Genomic DNA, 13,160 nt, shown 5'->3' with positions numbered 1-13,160 from the left:
CCTGTCTTCACGGCGGGGCCCTGTTCAGCGGTGCCTGTCTTCACGGCGGGGCCCTGTTCAGCGGTGCCTATCTTCTCGGCGGGGCCCTGTTAAGCGGTGCCTATCTTCTTGGCGGGGCCCTGTTCAGCTGTGCCTTTCTGCATGGCGGGCCCTGTTCAGCGGTGCCTTTCTGCACGGCGGGGCCCTGTTCAGCGGTGCCTGTCTTCACGGCGGGGCCCTGTTCAGCGGTGCCTTTCTTCTCGGCGGGGCCCTGTTCAGCGGTGCCTTTCTGCACGGCGGGGCCCTGTTCAGCTGTGACTGTCTTCACGGCGGGGCCCTGTTCAGCGGTGCCTATCTTCTCGGCGGGGCCCTGTTCAGCGGTGCCTTTCTTCTCGGCGGGGCCCTGTTCAGCGGTGCCTTTCTTGTCTATCAAGGGAGCCAGACCTGGCCAGGACTCCCTGCTTATTCGCCCTCCGACCGTGCAGTTGCTGGACCCTCCTGTGACGGAGTCCTGGGCCCGTGGGTGTCCTCCGTCACACCCGGGATGGGGCTTGTGGGGCCCTCCTGGTCCTCTCCCCTGCTGGCTGACTTCTCTGCCCTGCTGCCCTTGCCCTCCTTCGATGAGGCTCTCTGGCCCTTTCCTGCCCTTGATGTTGTGGCAGGTGACGGGCCACGACTTTGCTCCTTGGGGGCAGCCGTGTCAGCCTTCTCACGGCGGGCCTTGGTTTTACGGGTTCTCTTTCCAGGGGGGGGGCTGGCTGTTCCCTTGCTGCTGGCCGATGTATCTGTGCTGGGAAAGGGTGGACTCCAAAACCCGTGCACAATGGTCAGACTTGATGCAGGGCTGGTGGTGGCTGAGGTGCTCTTGGCACTCTTACCAGATGGAGGGGGTGGGTCAGTGACTGGAACGAGCTCAAGGTTGGAAAGGAACTGCACTTGGGAAGGACAGGGACGGGTAGGTGTAGTGGGTATGGGAGTGGAGGAAGAGGATGTGGTTGTAGGAGAGTCAAGTGTGCTGTCTTTGGGTGCAGGTGCTTGTGACGGAGGCTGTGGTGAGGTGGATGGCTGTTGGGTAGGTGGCTGCCTGCGTTTGTGTGTTTGGAAGAGGGGGTGACAGACACACTGGGAGAGGACACAGGGGACGTGTAAATGGTAGTGGGGGTGGTGACTGCACGTGTGCGGACTGTACTGGAGGGTGTGGTGGTGATGGAAGTACTGGCTGATGGTGGTGTGCATGCAGGTGTGAGTGGAGACGTCACAGGGAGGGGGGAGGGAAACGAGGAGGAGGGGGACACAGAGGTGGTAGTGACTGTTGCCATGGCTGCATCTGGATGTTGCTTGGGTGAATGCTTGTGGGATCTGTGGTGCTTATGTCTGGATGAGCTGCCCTTGGGTGTTGAGGTGTGTGCAGGCTGGTCTGATGGTGTGGATGGGATAGGCTGAGGAACAGGAGACTGGGAGACGGTGGAGGCAGTTAGAAGAGGGAGGCTGGAAAAAGGGACAATGGCTGCCGTCAGTGCTGAGGCCAGAGCATTGAACGATCGTTGATGGGCAGCCTGACCCGAATGAATGCCCTCCAGGTATGCATTGCTCCGATGCACCTCCCTCTCTACCCCCTGGATGGCATTCAAAAGGGTAGACTGCCCAACAATGATGGTCTGTAGGAGGTCAATGACCTCCTCACTGAGGGCAGCAGGGGTAACTGGGGCAGGGCCTGAGGTGCCTGGGGCGAAGGAGATGCCCGCCTTCTTGGGCGAGCGGGCACGGAGCGAAGGCTGAGGGGCTGCTGGGAGGGCGGAGCTGGTGCGCTGGGTGGCGGCTGTACCTGTTGAGGCGGGGGGCACAGATGTTGCCGCCACCGCTAGGGAGCTCCCTTCCGAGGACGTGTCAGTGTCGCTGGTGTCACCACGGGTCCCCGTTGTGGAGCTCCCCTCGGCCTCCGTATCACTGGTGACCTCGGTGTCTGTAGCATGGCCCACCAGGGCCTTGTGAGTTGCAGCTCCCTCGTGCTCCGATGCCAATTCTCCTCTGCCTGATGATGCTAATGGAGACATGCACAAGAAGATGAAGAAAAAGGGTGGGGGGAGAAATAAAGACAGGTTGAGTGCATGCATTGTCAACACCGTTGTCGGAGAGGACAGACACAGGAGCCTCCAGCACTACGCCGCGCAATCGGGGTACACTACTCAGTACTTGTGACTAGGCCTACAGGTCTATGGACAACAAATGCACACATGGGTGATGCTGGACCATGGATTGCTGTACTTGGCACCCTACAGAGGTGGGGGGCGGGGGCACAGGGCCATGCCTAAAGGAGGGGACTACACTACAGAAAGCGCCCTGGCCTAATGTCACCCACAGCCCTCCTCCCCCACCCAGGCACCTCCACTGCGCGTAAAGATAGCAGAATGTGCTGGTACTCACCCCCTTGTGTCTGCTGTGATGTCCTCACGTGCCCATCCAAATCGGGGTAGGCCACCGCCAGGATCCGGGACATCAGGGGGGTCAAGGTACGACTGGCACCCCTCCTACGTTGGGAGGCCATCCCCAGCAGTCTTCCTGGTCCCGCGGCGGATGTCCACCCACCTCTTTCGGCAGTGGGTGCCCCGTCTGTTGTGGACCCCCAGGGCCCGGACTTCCTTGGCGATGGCACGCCAAATGTCGACTTTCTGATGGGCGCTGACCTATTTGACATGTACAGGGTGGGAAAGGAATTTTCAACATTTTTCTGCATGTTAGATGTGATTGCCCCCCCCTCCCCAACCCTGCCATGTGGCACATGCTCTCATCTGTCGTGTCTTGCACTCCTCATTCGCTCCCCACCCCACCATCTTACATCCACCATACACAACCCAGCCATAGCCCATTCAACGTGCACCCAGTGTACTTACCTGTTGGTCTGGGGGACCGCAGAGTAGCGCATACTGGGGCAGGACCCCATCCACAAGTTTCTCCAACTCTTCTGAAGTGAAGGCAGGGGCCCTTTCCCCAGTCGCAGCAGCCATTGTCTCTTCCAGACCGAGGTCACAGCAGCACTTGCAGTATAGGTCCTCTCCTGTGGATGGTCAGGTCTCGAGTGGTTAAGCAGATAGAAAATGGCGGTCACGCCCGCGGCGGTGCGTACCGCTGCGGTGCGTACCGCGACCGCCGGCGCACATCGTCATTAGCTCCTGAGACCCATAGGGTGCAATGTTAACCAATGCGGCTTTGCACTGCGGTCTTCGACCGCCTACCGCCACGGTGTGCCATGCCAGCGCGTTGACCTCATATCCCACTGTCACACTTCTCAGGTCAGGCAGCCGCCATTACAAGGGCCCACATGGCTCAATTGCTACTGCGTCACACAGGCCTAGGCCTTGCATTGCCACTCATACAAGCCTTTCAATGCATAGCGATTCGTGTACTGTGCAAGCTGTGTGAACGTACCTGTGGGTTGCTTGACTCTGTGCTCCATGTTGTCCTTCCTAGGCACCGTCCGCTGGGACTTGCGAGGAGAAGGATGAATCCTCCCGTGTACCGACCGTTGGTGGACCTGTCGACAATGGAAGAACGACATATTATACTTCGATACCGACTTGACCGAGCCACTATACATGAACTGTGTGCCCAGCTGGAGCCAGACCTGATGTCCCCCATCCGCCAACCCACAGGGATTCCCCCTCTGGTGGAGGTTCTGTCAGTACTCCATTTTTTCGCAAGTGGGTCTTTTCAGACAACAGTGGCCATGTCATCAGGGATGTCTCAGCCTATGTTTTCTAAGGTTTTGTCCAGAGTGTTGTCTGCCCTGATGAAATACATGCGGAGATACATTGTTTTCCCTGAGGAGGGTGATTTGGCCACTGTGAAGGGTGATTTCTATGCCCTTGGACATATCCCCAACATCATTGGTGCCATTGATGGAACCCATGTGGCTTTAGTACCCCCAAAAGACAATGAGCAGGTGTACAGAAATAGAAAAAATTACCATTCGATGAATGTCCAGGTGGTCTGTTTGGCTGACCAGTACATCTCCCATCTAAATGCCAAGTTCCCTGGGTCAGTGCATGACGCGTATGTCATGCGAAATAGCAGCATCCCTTATGTTATGGAACAGCTACAGAGACACCGTGTGTGGCTAATAGGCGACTCTGGTTACCCCAACCTGCCTTGGCTATTGACCCCAGTGAGGAATCCCCGGACCAGGGCAGATGAACGGTACAATGAGGCACATGGGCGAACTAGGAGGATTATAGAACGGACCTTCGGGGTCCTGAAGGCCAGGTTTAGGTGCCTGCATATGACAGGTGGATCCCTAATGTACTCACCAAAGAAGGTGTGTCATATCATCGTGGCCTGCTGTATGCTTCACAATCTTGCATTGCGACGCCAGGTGCCTTTCCTGCAGGAGAATGGTCCAGATGGTGGTGTTGTAGCAGCTGTGGAGCCTGTGGAGAGTGAAGAGGAGGAAGACGACGGGGACGACACGGACAACAGGGACACAGTTATACAACAGTATTTTCAGTAGCACACAGGTAAGAATCACCCACGCCATTTTACATTTACTTCTGCCCTCCTGTATCTCTAATTTCAGTGTTTCCCTCCAGTTCCTTTTAACTGATTTTTGACTTTCCCTTCCCTTTTCAGAGCTGTATGACCCACAGCGTGACTGCTGCTTTGTTTGCCCATGGACTAATGCTTATTGACATTGGTATGTGACTGAACATTATTGCACCGTTATGTGTAATACATTTGTAAAGAATACAAGCAGACTCCTGATTTTTGAAGTGCAATTGGTGATTTATTTTAAGTGCTGCATATAGGTCCATGATAGTAAAACGGTGATGGGTGGGGGTGGAGTAATGTCCATGGCAGAGTCCAGTTCTCAGTCGCACAGGTCCATTGTCCATATGCCTGTGGAAGGATGGAGCAGGGGCAGTTCAAGGTTGGACAGGGTGACAATGTGGGACAGTGGGATAACATCAGGGGGTATCTTATGCTGGCGGGGGTCTTGGCATCCTACTCTGTCTTCTTGTGTGATCTCAGGTTCCGCTTGCGGGGTGGTTGATCTTCAGCAGGAGGTGGGGTTCTGGTGGCCTGTCGTTGTGTGGGGGCCTCCTGTCCACTAGCGCCTGCGGAGGTGGTAGGCTGTTCGTGGTCCGGGCTAGTGACAGGGGCCCTTTGGGGTGCCACATGGTCCCGCAATGTGGTGACTATCTGGTTGAGGGCCAGGACGATGGTCCCCATTGCTGAACCGATGTTCCTGAGTTCGTCTCTGAACCCCATGTACCGTTCCTCCTGCTGTGCCTGGATCTCCTGGAACCTGGCCAGTACCGTCGCCATCGTCTCCTGGGAGTGGTGGTACGCTCCCATGATGGTGGTGAGGGCCTCTTGGAGAGTGGGTTCCCTGGGCCGGTCCACCCCCTCTCGCACAGCAGCCCTCCAAGTTTCCCTGTTTCCCCGGGCCTCTGTCCCCTGGACGGTGTGCCCACTACCACTGCCCCCAGGTCCCTGTTGTTGTTGGGGTGGTGGGTCAGCCTGGGTGCCCTGTAGTGGCGGACACACCGCTGATTGACTCGTCCTGGAGACAGAGGCATGGGCCCGCTGGGTGGGAGCTGTGCTGGTATTCCCAGAGGGGGTTGGGTCTGCTGTGGCCTGTGTCTGTGTGTGGGGAACCGACTGTCCAGAGGTCCCCGATGGTCCGGGCTGGTCATCAGGTTCTAGGTCGACAGAGCTGCTGTCATCACTGGGGGCCTGTTCTGGGGGCGGGATGGACAAATCTGGACCCTCCTGGCCGGTGTGTTGGCGTTCTGGCCCTGCAGGGGTAAAAGAGTATGGTTATTGCTTCTGTGTGTGCCATGGCGTGCGATTTGTGGATGCCCTTGTCCGCCAGTGCTGCCATTCCCTTGTGGGAGGAGTTGTGAGGGTGGTTTGTGGGGGGGGATGGGTATGTGCAGTGGTCATGCTTAGGTGATGGGTGTCCATGGTTTGTTTTGGCATTCAGGGATTGGTGTTGTGTTGGGTGGGTTGTGCTAGTGAGACATTGGCAGGGAGGATGTGTGCTGGGGGGTTGGGGTGAGGGTGGGGGTGTGGGTTGGCATGCTGGTGGTTGGGGGGGGTAAGGTAGTTGAGATTAGACTTACCAGATTCCATTCCTCCGCCTACTCCAGCGAGGCCCTCAGGATGCAGGATGTTCAAGACCTCTTGCTCCCATGCTGTGAATTCGGGTGGAGTGGGTGGGGGTCCGCCGCCAGTCTTCTGCACAGCGATGTTGTGTCTTGACACCATCGACCGCACCTTCCCCCGTAGGTCGTTCCAGCGCTTTCGGATGTCTTCCCGGTTTCTGGGATGCTGTCCCACAGCGTTGACCCTGTCGACGATCCTTTGCCATAGCTCCGCCTTCCTGGCTATTGTGGTGTGCTGCACCTGTGTGCCAAATAGCTGGGGCTCTACCCTAATTATTTCCTCCACCATGACCCTGAGTTCTTGGTCCGAGAACCTGGGGTGTCTTTGGGGTGCCATGGGGTGGTGTGGGGTGGTGTTTGTGGTGATGAGTGTGGTGTGTGTGGTGGTGTGTGGTGTTTTGTGCGTGGATGTAGTGTGGGTGATGATGTTGTGTTCCTCTGTGTGTTGGGGTTTTCGATAGCTGTGCTCTCTCTCTCTCTCTCGCCTTCTCTCTGAATTTCTAGTAGTGGGGGTTTGTGGGTGATGTGGGTGTGTGTTTTATAGTTGATTGGATGTGTGGGAGTGGTGTTTGTATGTGTATCAGGTGTGTGTATTTCAAATTGTCCAATGTGGCTGTGTTTTGGAGCTGGGTGTGTATTCTGACCGCGACGGTGTGTAACGCCAATGGAATACCGCGGTTAAATGACCGCCGCGTGGATTCGTGGGTCGTAATGGCATGGGCGTGTTTGTGTTGGCGTGACGGTGGAGGTTTGGTCATCTCCAGTTTATCGCTGACCGCTGATGAGGCGGCCTTCCGTGGATGTCGGGTTTTTGGCGGTTTGGCAGTTGTGGGTCAGAATGACCGTGGCAGTTTACCGCGGCCGCGGCGGTAGAATGGCGGTCTTCTGACCGGCGGTAAGAGCCTTTTACCGCCGAGGTCAGAATGACCCCCTTATTGTTATTATTACTTCACCACAAGGTTCCTGGAAGACATAGGATGGAAGCACACCTTTAAAAGTAGTCGCAGCAATGAAAGCAAAATATATCAAAGTACTTCTCAGTTGCAATGTACACAGCAAATGCATGTGATTATATTATAGCATAACTTCAAAGCAAATCATAAAAGTCAAAATTGCATCACCGTAGGGCCTATCACTGCTTCATCTTTCTGGGACCTGCAAGTTGATGACTCCGGTTCAACTGCGAGAAAGAGATTTTCTACCCAAACAGGGACAGGCAACTGACGTCCGTCCTCTCTGAAGTCAAGATATTTCTCCCCCCGCTGTTACCCAGAGCCATCGTTAAAAGTGTGAGAACCGAATAAACCTGGAGAGTGGCCAATTCTCAAAACTTCACTCGTTCTCATACTGGAGGTAAAAACAAAATCTACGCGCTCTTATCAGCTAGGGTTTGGTGTGAAAAACACAGCTTGGTCTGTCATGTGGAAAAACACAGCTTGGAAAAACACAGCTCATCTGCAATGTCAAAATTGCAATGTCTAACTCTACGTTAAAGCCAATAGGCAGCTAACCTAAATACCAAATGTAATGTCTAACTCCACGTTAAACCAATAGGCAGCTAACCTAAATACCAAATATAGGGGGTCATTCTGACCCTGGCGGCCGGTGACCGCCAGGGTCACCGACCACGGGAGCACCGCCAACAGGCTGGCGGTGCTCCCAAGGGCATTCTGACCGCGGCGGTTCAGCCGCGGTCAGAAAGGGTAAACCGGCGGTCTCCCGCCGGTTTACCGCTGCCCCATTGAATCCTCCATGGCGGCGGAGCGCGCTCCGCCGCCATGGGGATTCAGACACCCCCTACCGCCATCCTGTTCATGGCGGGAAACCCGCCATGAACAGGATGGCGGTAGGGGGTGCCGCGGGGCCCCTGGGGGCCCCTGCAGTGCCAATGGCATGGGCACTGCAGGGGCCCCCGTAAGAGGGCCCCACAAAGTATTTCAGTGTCTGCTTTGCAGACACTGAAATACGCGACGGGTGCAAACTGCACCCGTCGCACCCATGCAACTACGCCGGCTCAATTCTGAGCCGGCGTCCACGTTGCAGGGGCATTTCCGCTGGGCCGGCGGGCGCTCTTTTGGAGAGCGCCCGCCGGCCCAGAGGAAATGTCTGAATGGCCGCCGCGGTCTTTTGACCGCGGTGCAGTCATTTGGCGGCGGTACCTTGGCGGATGGCCTCCGCCGTCCGCCAAGGTCATAATCACCCCCATAATGTCTAATGCCATATTAAAGCCAATAGGCAGCTAAACTGAATACAGAATGTAATGGCTAATGCCATGTTAAAGCCAATAGGCAGCTAACCCAAATACCAAATGTAATTTCTAGTGTCATGTTAAAGCCAATAGTCAGCTAAACTGAAAACAACATGTAATGTGCTACTGATAAACCTTGAGCAACTAATATGCACAGTGGTGAAACACAAAGTCATTGGTCAAACACAATTAATAGCATCACAACTATCATTCACCTTACGGCTAAATGGAGTGGTAAAGTGGGGACAAGTCATAGAGGAACATTCCCTGATACCCTGGTCTAGATTCACAGAGCAAGTAGGGACCACGATCTCCAAATTCAAGTACTATCAGCTGGCAAGTTGAGCCAATACTCTGCAGAAGGAAGGGTCAGGGAACAGTAGCTGGGAGAAGAAATTACTTCAGAGACCTGTCTACCATAAAGACGTTTCTTTGTGGTACTGGATGCTAATAGAAACAGGGGAAGAAGCACCACCCATCTCTGAGAAGTGGGGAAAGGTTTTACCAACTCTGGATGTTGCTAATCTTTTGCAAGTGTAATTTTCTATGCTCTGGTTCACAGTTAAATCTGCTTCCATGAAGAAAAACCATTTGTTTACGTTACATAGGGTATACTGGTCACCAGAGAAGTTATCTGCTTTGGGGAGGCAGAAACAAATATTGCCTGTGTTGTGATGAAGAAAGGGCGAACGATCTCCACTTGTTTTGGCAGTGCCCGAAGCTTGAAAGCTTCTGGAATGCTATTGATAAGGTGCTTAAGGAGGTAATTAGCCCAGAAGTCGAGGTAAGCCTACAGACTGTAATCTTTGGGTTGTTTGATGGGAAAGTGCAGAACAAGAGGTTCACCAGACATCAAAGCCATCTATTGTTTGTGTTAATACTTTTAGCTAGACGGGAAATTTGTTTCAAGTGGGTCTTTTCATAAGCTCCCACTGTACAGGGATGGCTGACGGCAGTTAATAACTTGTGTAGCCTGGAGCGTAGTGGCCCCCTTAGTAAAAGAGATGAATTTTGGTCACTATGGGAAAATAGTTGTCAAAAGGTAGACCTTTCTGACTAGAATGTGGTCCTGGCTTTGAAGCTTTACGGAATCATCTCTTTGATTAAGACTTCCACAAGGTTTCACCCGGTTATGAGATTGCCGGGCAAGGCGATTACTATGTGTCATTCGTGAGGGGTTCGAATAGAGGGACAGGACGTCGTCTTGGACCTGAGTGACTGATGAGCGGAGGGTGTGTCGCGGAGGGGGGTTCTGGGGGTTAGCCAGCCTCTCCCTTGCAGAATGTACCCATGGCCCGCTTAGCCTATGGTAAAAACTATGAGGACAAAAAAAAAGGATTTTGTCAATTACTAATTGTGTGTTGGTATTTTTTTAGAGTACAAAATAATTTTACATATTTTTGTGCTACAGCCCCAGTGAACTTTTTTTTCATTGTTATTATACTTTACTTTCATAAAGTTTGGTTAGTATTTACTACGCGGGTGTAGCTGCGGTGCTGCAGGGGTCCTGTACATAGATGTTTTGGTCTTCAAAGGACAGCACTTCCGTGTTTACTGCATCTGATGTTTAAGCTTGGCTCATTGGTGCTGCTTGCCAAATTGTGTTGGGATGTGTTTATGCTAAAAGGGGAGTTAAAAAATTTATGTTGATTTGTGTTTACGGTTAAAGGTGAGTTTATGCATTTGTTATACACTGAGCCTCTTGCTGTGGCTCTTGTATCATGGTTGTATGCAAGGGCAGGGGGAAGATAGGGAGGGAGCGTGAGGAAGGATGGAGACATACAGGAGCCTGTTAGTGGCAGGCGAAGGAACAATTTTTTTTATTTAATTGAGTTGTATAGGTTTCTCCTTTTTAGTTTGTAATTATCATCCACGTGGTATTCTGGGCATGTTGGTATCATCATTTCATTTATATATGCAGTATAGATGTCATCACATTGCTTACTACAGTTACAGCAAAGGAATACACAAGATGTTGGACTCGTTACTTCAAACAACTTACATCAACTCAAAAAACATCTACAAAAAACATGAACGGTGTATTTTTATTATTTACAACTGGTCCCTATTATCTAATCTCAATACAACCAAAGTAGCTTTTGACTGAATTAGTGCTGTGGATGACTGTGTTTATATGCACCACCAGTCACCCACCATGCTCTGCAAATGTAGGGCTTCTTTGAGAAAAAAACCTGCAGAATCCTGCTGTCATCTAATTTGGGGGTGATGGTTTGTATCAAAGGTTCCCAACTCAGGTGACCCCAAATGATGAATGGCTACCCGCAGCCATTTCAGATGTAGCAAATTTCCATACTTCAGGCTTTCATCTATCTAGGTTCAGTGGAAGGGAAGATCTCCAATGCATCACAATCAACATTTTTGCAAGGATCAGTGCCAAAGCGATGAATATGATATTGAGTTTGTCAGTTATACTCTGTCAAGTCTGACACAACTGTTGTGATCTCTTACCACCAACATCTAATCCCTGTTGGAAATGTCCCTTTTTGCAGGGTTATCCCCAAACTTTTTACCTTCTTCCTCCTATTTTTTTAGGTCTGTTTTTGCTGGTTTTTTGTCTCTGCTCAGTTTACCACTGCTAATCAGTGCTAAAGTGCAAGTTCTCCCCATATAAATTGTACTGTGGATTGGTTTATCCATAATTGGCATATTGATTTACCAATAAGTCCCTAGTACCGTGCTCTAGAGGTGACCAGGGCCTGTGAATCAAATGCTACTAGTGGGCCTGCAGCACTGTCTGTGCCACCCACATTGGTAGCCCTGTAAACATGACTCAGACCTGCCATTGCAGTGTCTGTGTGTGCAGTGTTAAACTGTCCATTTGACTTGGCAAGTGTACCCACTTGCCAGGCCTAAACCATCCCTTTTCTTACATGTCAGACACTCCTAAGGTAGGCCCTAGGTAGCCCTAAGGGCAGGGTGCAGTGTATGGTTAAGGTAGGACATATAGTAATGTGTTTTATATGTCCTGACAGTGAAATATTGCTAAATTCGTTTTTCACTTTTGCAAGGCCTGTCCCTCTCATAGGTTAACATGGGGGCGACCTTTAAATCTGATTAAAGTGTAGATTCCCTTTGGGAGCGGATGGACATGTGGAGTTTGGGGTCTCTGAGCTTACAATTTAAAAATACATCTTTTAATAAAGTTGATTTTAAGATTGTATATTTGAAAATGCCAGTTTTGGAAAGTGAGCATTTTCTAGCTTATACCGGTTCTGTGAATCTGCCTGTTTGTGCAATTCCTGACTGGGTCAGTTTGACAGTTGGGCTGTTCACACCTCTCCTCTAGACAGTGACACAAAGGGGGCTGGGGTTTAGCCTGCATATCTTGTTTAGCCATCTGTGATGGAGGGGAAGGGAGGAGTGGTCGTTCACACCTGAAAGGACTGTGCCTGCCCTCACACAATGCAGTCTCCGACCCCCTGGTGTGCGTCTGGGGCCTGGCCTGGACAAGAAGGGATCTTGCAAATACTTGAGACTTTGCTTTGAAGTTTGCCAACTTCAAAGGCAGAACAGGGTATAAGAAGAAGACCCAAAACCCCAGACTTTTAGAATCTTTCTGGGATCAAGAGGAGAAGAGCTGAAGAGCTGAAGGAGGAGTACTGTCCCTTTGCTGTGTTGCTTTGCTGGACTGGCCTGCATTTGCTGCTTCTGCCTGAAAATAGTGCAAAGGGTGAACTTTGCTGTGTGTCCTGCTTGAGAAAATTATCCAAAGGCTTGGAGTAGAGCTTGCCTCCTGTTGGAAGTCTCAGGGACACCAAAGACTTCAGTTTCCTCGACCTGCAGCACTGGGAACTGTGTGTTTTGTGCTGTTAAAGAGGAGAAACCACTGCGACGCCGCAAACGACGCCGCTGGCCTGCACCATGACCTGGCGACGCCACACGGAGTCGCATTGCCCCGCTTCGCACCGCGACCCTGGTCTCACCAACGCCATCATCGGACGACTTCACCGCAACCTGTGGGACCCGCACTCTGGCATCGCCTGCTCACACCCCAGCCTGGGCATCACCGACGACGATGCTCCTGCTGACACCGGCGCCGCTGCCTGCACCGTGGCCTGTGGACACCGCTCGTGAGGTACATGAAGCACCGTCCCATCCCACAGCGCAGCCCCGGTCCACTGACGCCAGCACCATCGACTCATGTGTCTTCCCCAGGCATCCTGCCTGCACTGTGGCCTGTGGACACCCCTCGTGAGGGTCACGAAGCACCGTCCCGTCTCACACCACTGGCTTGGGCCTACCAATGACAGCGTTTCAGCAACGACGCCGCCACTGCCTGCACCATGTCCTGTGGACACCGCACGTCGCACCGCCTCGCTTCACACCGCAGCCCCGACGCCATCCACGCCGGCGCACCTGACTTCATCAGCCTGGAGTTCGATCTGCAACCCGTGTGACCTCAAGAGCCCGACGACTCCTGGACCGACACTGTGACGTCAGTGACGTCGTCCTCCGGAGCTCACCCGAGGATCACGATGCCCTACAAATCCAAGGTACTGTTTGCGGGTCTTCCCGACACCATAGCTGGCCCGCAATGCCGCGGCCGGCCTGAACTGTTGGTTTTGTTGATCACAACGCTGTGATAACCCCAGGTGGAGCTATCGACTTCAAGGAACTGTAGTTTTGAGTAAATCTTGCATAATTCATATTTCTCTTACTGTATGTTGGATTCTTATCGTAATTGGTCTTGTCTTATATAGATAAATATTGGTATATTTTTCTAAAACTGGTGTGGTGTCCTTTTGTAGTGT

Source organism: Pleurodeles waltl, chromosome 10 (assembly GCF_031143425.1).
Source record: "Pleurodeles waltl isolate 20211129_DDA chromosome 10, aPleWal1.hap1.20221129, whole genome shotgun sequence".
Classification (NCBI taxonomy): domain Eukaryota; kingdom Metazoa; phylum Chordata; class Amphibia; order Caudata; family Salamandridae; genus Pleurodeles; species Pleurodeles waltl.
Note: the sequence above shows the minus strand (reverse complement) of the source record.